Source organism: Oryx dammah, unplaced genomic scaffold, assembly GCF_014754425.2.
Source record: "Oryx dammah isolate SB20612 unplaced genomic scaffold, SCBI_Odam_1.1 HiC_scaffold_25, whole genome shotgun sequence".
In the NCBI taxonomy this organism is placed as follows: domain Eukaryota; kingdom Metazoa; phylum Chordata; class Mammalia; order Artiodactyla; family Bovidae; genus Oryx; species Oryx dammah.
In genome coordinates, this window is record NW_024070209.1 from 6,882,736 (window position 1) to 6,888,992 (window position 6,257).

Here is a 6,257-nt window from a genome sequence, read left to right on the forward strand (position 1 = left end):
CTTTTCCAGCACCACAGTTCAAAAGTATCAATTCTTTGGCGCTCAGCCTTCTTTATGGTCCAACTCTCACATTCGTACATGACTGCTGGAAAAATCATAGCTTTGACTATACAAACATTTGTCGGCAAAGTGATGTCTCTGCTTTTTAATATGCTGTCTAGATTGGTCATAGCTTTCCTTCCAAGGCATGTGGTAGATCTTCAATATACAGTCATTGATTCAGCAGTGAATGAATAAAGAAATGAATGGATACCTCGAAATAATTTTACCAGAACTTATATCTGTCATCAGAACATGAGATGACTAATAACAGTTATCTCAGAGTGACCATTTGCCAGACAGTGTTCTAAGCCCTTCACATGTGGTAGCTTATTTAATCCCCACAATAGTCCTTTAAGGACATGGTTATCATGGTTCCAATTTTATCCAGAGGGGGAACTGAGACACAGAGGCTGAGCTTCTATCCAGTGTGAGTATGTGGGATGTATCTTGTGATCACATGTGAAAGTGAAGTGAAAGTGTTAGTCACTCAGTCATGTCTGACTCTGTGCGACCCCGTGGACTGTAGCGTGCTGGGCTCCTCTGTCTATGGGATTCTCCAGGCAAGAATACTGGAGTGGGCTGCCATTTCCTTCTCCAGGGGATCTTCCTGCACATATGGCTGATGCCTGAATTGTGAGCGTCTTGAAGAGCAGGTTCTCATTTTTTGTTTCACTTGATTTATTTTGAATTCTTAAATTATATTTTATTTATTTTTGGCCACATTGAGTGGCACGTGGGGTCCTTGGTTCCCCGACCAGGGATCGAACCTGTGCTCCTTATGTTGGAGGTGCAGTCTTCACCACTGGAAAACCAGGGAAGTCTCTATTTTGAATTTTTAAAATTATTTTTGTCTCTGGAACTCCCATTTTGCCTGGCATACAACAGAACATGAATGTTGCTGAGGGATTTTCTGACTTGGCCAACCTTTCAAGGACTCTCAGGGTAAAAGCTAGTCCGGTTTGGCTTTGCTCTTGGAATTTTTGTGTCACTTTGGGGCATAAGGGGGATTTTGTTCATTTTGGTTGGGAGCATGTTTAGTGCGACCTTGGGTGGTGCATCTTTACCTGCTTCCTCTCCACTGTCCTTGCTCCCTGGGTTGTGTGACTCTTAACCCCCATCCCATGGTTTGGAGCTGATCCCCTGGCCCTAGGGTCCTGGGGATGACAGGGATTCATCAGGGGATAGAAAGTCCCCTGTGGCAGGGAAGGGGGTGTCTCCCACCGCCTCCTTTTTCCCAGAAAAGTTCCAGGACAGGTGAAGTAAAACCTGGACCCCTGGGGCTGGTCTCCTGTGTTTTATGGATCTGCGTATGTGCATTCTCAGTTGCTAAGTCTTGTCTGTCTGACTCTTCTGCCATCCCAAGGACTGTCTATGCCCTCCAGGTTCCTCTGTCTATGGAATTTCCCAGGCAAGAATACAGAAATGAGTTGCCATTCCCTTCTCCAGGGATCTTCCTGACCCAGGGATAGAACCCATGTCTCTTGGGTCTCCTGAACTGGCGGCAGATTCCTTACCACTGAGCCACCTGGGAAGTGTTTTATATATTCAATAGGATACAAAGGGCTCTGAAGTCATCATTACCTGTATAGATGAGGAAACTGCATGAGAAGGAGTTATGTCCAAGATCACACTGGTCTTGGACTTGTCGTTATTAAGTGTTGCTTGCCCACAATTAATTTGGAGATATATCTTCAGACACACACACTGTGAATTCAGCTTGGCACCTTCCTTGTCTTCTCTGCCTACTCATCGAGCAAGCCAGAGCTTGTAACTTAACAGCTGGCAGAATTCAGTTGATTTTGTGACATCTTTATCTCATTTTTAATAAACAAATGTGGGTTATGGATTGACCTGGAACAGGTAATTGGGAAATGCATTAACCCTTTATTTTCTTCCTCTGTATTGTAGAGATTTAAAACACACTTTCTCGGGGTGACAGATTTAATAAGCCAGACGGCAGGACATCAAAGCCTCCTATCTTATTTGATAATCTGAGTCCCATTTAAAGGTAAATATGCTGAAAATATTGTTAATCTTGATTATTTGGGGAGAAGGCTAATTTATGTGAATAAAATGTCAGAATTACAGGATATTTAAGGACTGTGGCCTTACTGCTCTGAGGTAGGTTTCAAGGCTTGAACCAGGTATAGAAAGCATTTTCCCCACGCTGAGGGTAAGCAGAGGAGAATGGGAACAGAGGTGTTTCTCAGGCTTGCGTCTGGGTATGTGTGTGTTCACTCACTCGGTCGTGTCCGACTCTTAGCGACCCCAAGCACTGTAGCCCGCCAGGTTCCTCTGTACATGGGATTTTCCAGGCAAGAATACTGGAGTGGGTTGCCATTTCTTACTCGAAGGGATCTTCCCAACCCAGGGATTAAACCCAGATCCTGCATTGGCAGGCAGATCCTTCACCACTGCGCCACCGGAGACAAGGCTGGTCTCTCATGCTTAAAATGTCTTTTATTCCCTGCATTTGCAGGCACACCTCAGAGATACTGCAGTTGGGTTCTAGATCACCACAATAAAGCAAGTCACCCATTTTTTGTTTCACAGCACATATAAAAGTTTACACCATACTGCAGTCTATTAAATGAGCAATAAAAAAGCGATGTATGTACCTTAACTAAAAAATACTTTATTGCTAAAAAAGTGCTGACCATCATCTGAGTGATGATGAGTTACATCATCACTTGATGGTGTAACTTATGACAGCTTCAGTGAGTTACAGCCTTTTTGCTGGTGGAGGGTCGGATCTGCTCTCAGTATTGATGGCTGCTGACTGATCACAGGAGTGGTTGCCGAAGATTGGGATGGCCATGGCAATTTTTTAAAATAAGACAACAGTGAAGTTTGCCACATTGATTCTTCCTCTCACTGGAACACTTAGAGGCCATTGTAGGGTTATTCAGTTCAATTCAGTCGCTCAGTTGTGTCCGACTCTTTGCCACCCCATGAATCACAGCACGCCAGGCCTCCCTGTCTATCACTATCTCCTGGAGTTCACTCAGACTCATGTCCATCGAGTCAGTGATGCCATCCAGCCTTCTCATCCTTTGTCGTCCCCTTCTCCTCCTGCCCCCAAACCCTCCCAGCATCAGAATCTTTTCCAATGAGTCAACTCTTCGCGTGAGGTGGCCAAAGTACTGGAGCTTCAGCTTTAGCATCATTCCTTCCAAAGAAATCCCAGGGCTGATCTCCTTCAGAATGGACTGGTTGGATCTCCTTGCAGTCCAAGGGACTCTCAAGAGTCTTCTCCAACACCACAGTTCAAAAGCATCAATTCTTCAGCGCTCGGCCTTCTTCACAGTCCAACTCTCACATCCATACATGACCACTGGAAAAATCATAGCCTTGACTAGACGGACCTTAGTTGGCCTAATTTCAATATTGTTGTGTCTCAGGGAACAGGGAGGCCCAAGGAGAGCACTGAGGGACTGCCAGTTGATGGGGGTGTCAGAACATACAGAATATTTGTCAATTAAGTTTGCTGTCTTTTATGGACATGGTTCGTGATAACCCCAAAACAAATCACAGTAGTAACATCAAAGATCACTGATGAGCATAAACATAATAGAAATGAAAAGGTTTGAAATGCTGTGAGAATTACCAAAGTGTGACACAGACATGAAAGGAGCAAATGGTGTTGGAAAAGTGGGGTCACTTTTCCAATAGATGGGGTCAATGAGGGGTTGCCACAAACCTTGAATTTGTTTAAAAAGAACAAAACACAACATTTGTGAAGCGCAGTAAAGCAAAGTGCAATAAAATAAGGTGTGCCTGTATTTTAAAAGCACATTGGAACATTTTTATACATTTTAATACCACTTTTTAAAATTCATTTTTAATTGGAGGATAATTGCTTTTTAATGTTTTGTTGGTTTCTGCCATACATCACCATGAATCAGTCATAAGCGCACATATGTCCCCTCCCTATGGAACCTCCTTCCCACCTCTCACCTCAACCCTCTAGGTTGTCACAGAGCCCCAGTTTGAGTTCCCTGTGTCATACACCAAATTCCCACTAGGTATCTGTTTTACATACAGTAATGTGTATGTTTTCCTGCTGTTGCTGCTGCTAAGTCGCTTCAGTTGTGTCCAACTCTGTGCGACCCCAGAGACGGCAGCCCACCAGGCTCCCCGTCCCTGGGATTCTCCAGACAAGAACACTGGAGTGGGTTGCCATTTCCTTCTCCAATGCATGAGAGTGAAAAGTGAAAGTGAAGTCGCTCAGTTGTGTCTGACTCCTAGCGACCCCATGGACTGCAGCCTCCCAGGCTCCTTCTATTCTCTTAATTTGTCTCACCCTCCCTTCCCCCTTAAATAGAATATTTTTCAGCTAATATTCTAATGATTTCATGTTATTAGAATCTCAGTTTATGATGTCTTAGTTAAAATATTTTGTGTTTGCAAGTAACTTACGGCTAGAGACGTAGAAAATCAGGCAAGTCTCATCTTCTGTAAAACTAAAAGGACAGGTTTTTTTCCAAAGCATGAGATTATATGGTCTGCCCTGGACACTTCCCCCAAGGTTGAGTATAGCGGACAGCTATTTTTTAGTTCATTTTCTCAGCCATTCTATGAGCACTTACCACAGGCTTCTGAATTCCCAGCTCAGCACAGTGCTGGGTGCTGTAATAGGGAAGCTGTGGTTCCTGTCCCCATGGGGCTTCCTGTCCTGGGGTAACAGCAGTGACATGTGTTATTACATTCATGCTGGTTGCTGTGGGGGCCCAGAGGAGGAAGGAATAGCCAGGCAAGTGTTCTGGGGGCTCCCTGGGGTGACGGGAGGAGGGTGACCCGGGCTGAGACCGGATGGATTGGGAGGTACCTTGGGAGTTAAAGGGCAGAGTCAAGCCAAGGGCTCTGGGGTTGGAGCACAGGGCAAGGTGAAGGCTGACAGTGGAGGGGCAGGGGAACAGGGAGGCGGAGGCTTGAGTCTGAAGGGAGCAGTCAGAGCGTCAGCACCAAGGAACTGTGCTCAGGGCTGCAGACTGACCGGGGGCCACTGGGGAGCCAGTGGAGGTGTTTTGACCTGATCATTTGGTAATCTCTGGTTCAACCAGTTTGGTAATCCCTGGAGACGGACCGGTTAGTGCTGGCGAGAGCAGCTCTGGGGTGGCAGGCGCCAGGGTCACTGAGCCGGCATCTCGCATTGGGGGTGTGTGTGCGCATGTGTGCACGCAGTGTGTATGTGCGCGCGTGTGTGTGTGCTTGTGCACGCAGTGTGTGCACATGCGTGCACGTGGCAGAGCTGTCCCTATCACTGAGGCGGGGAGCAAGGTTGGTGGGGAGAATGAATTTGGTTTGAGGCCTGTGGAATATGAGGAATTCATAGGTTGTTGGATAAATTTGTACATCAGGGGCTTCCCTAGTGACTCAGATGGTAAAGAATCTGCCTGCAATGCAGGAGATCCAGGTTCAGTCCCTGGGTCAGGAAGATCCCCTGGAAAAGGATATGGCAACCCACTCCAGGATTATTGCCTGGGAAATCCCATGGACAGTGGGGTCTGGTGGGCTATAGTCCATGGGTTCGCAGAGTCAGATATGACTGAGTGATTAACACTTTTCTCACTTTCATAAATTCATTGGAAGCAGGAGATTGGAGTTTGGTGCACATAATTTCAACTCTGCCCCCACCCCCTGCCGCCGCCTCAGAGTACCGAACAGGCATATTCGAAAAGGAAAAGGGGCCATACTGAACATTTCTTGTGGGCTTGAGTAATTTAGAAAGGTAGGCAAAAGGAGCATTTGTTTTTTACTTTTTCAATTCCAATTGATATTATTTTAGTGATGTTTAATGGATAAAACCCTGGGCATGCTTTCCTTCTGGCATCAGTCAAATGCTTGACATGATTATGCCCCCTGCCATGGATATGGACAAAATGTTATGAAATTAAAATCACAGCTTACCAGGGGCTTCCCTGGTGGCTCATTCTGTAAAGAATCTGCCTGCAATGCAGGAAACCTGGGTTCTGTCCCTGGGTCAGGAAGTTCCCTTGGAGGAAGAAATGACAACTCACTCCAGTATTGTTGCCCCAGAAATTCCATGGACAGAGGAGCCTAGTGGGCCACAGTCCACAAGGTCGCAAGAGCTAGACACGACTCAGTGGCTAAAGCACCACCAGGACCTCAGTTTAATACACAGCCCCGAGGCTGGTCAGCGCCTGCTGTAGCTACAGGACCTCAGTTTAATACACAGCCCAGAGGCTGGTCAA

At 46.1% G+C, this 6,257-nt stretch overlaps 1 protein-coding gene across 5 annotated transcripts in view; it reads left to right on the forward strand.

The window, feature by feature from the left end:
• Positions 1-6,257, forward strand: part of IL1R1 (interleukin 1 receptor type 1) — an 86,955-nt gene that overhangs the window by 50,910 nt on the left and 29,788 nt on the right. For 3 of the 5 annotated variants that reach the window (XM_040223812.1, XM_040223810.1, XM_040223811.1), the window contains exon 3: positions 1,951-2,050. The gene's annotated coding sequence lies outside the window, so the exon portion shown is untranslated. Of the gene's footprint in view, positions 1-1,950; positions 2,051-5,634; positions 5,774-6,257 lie in introns of all 5 variants that reach the window. The other 2 variants (XM_040223814.1, XM_040223813.1) reach the window with 2 other exon arrangements.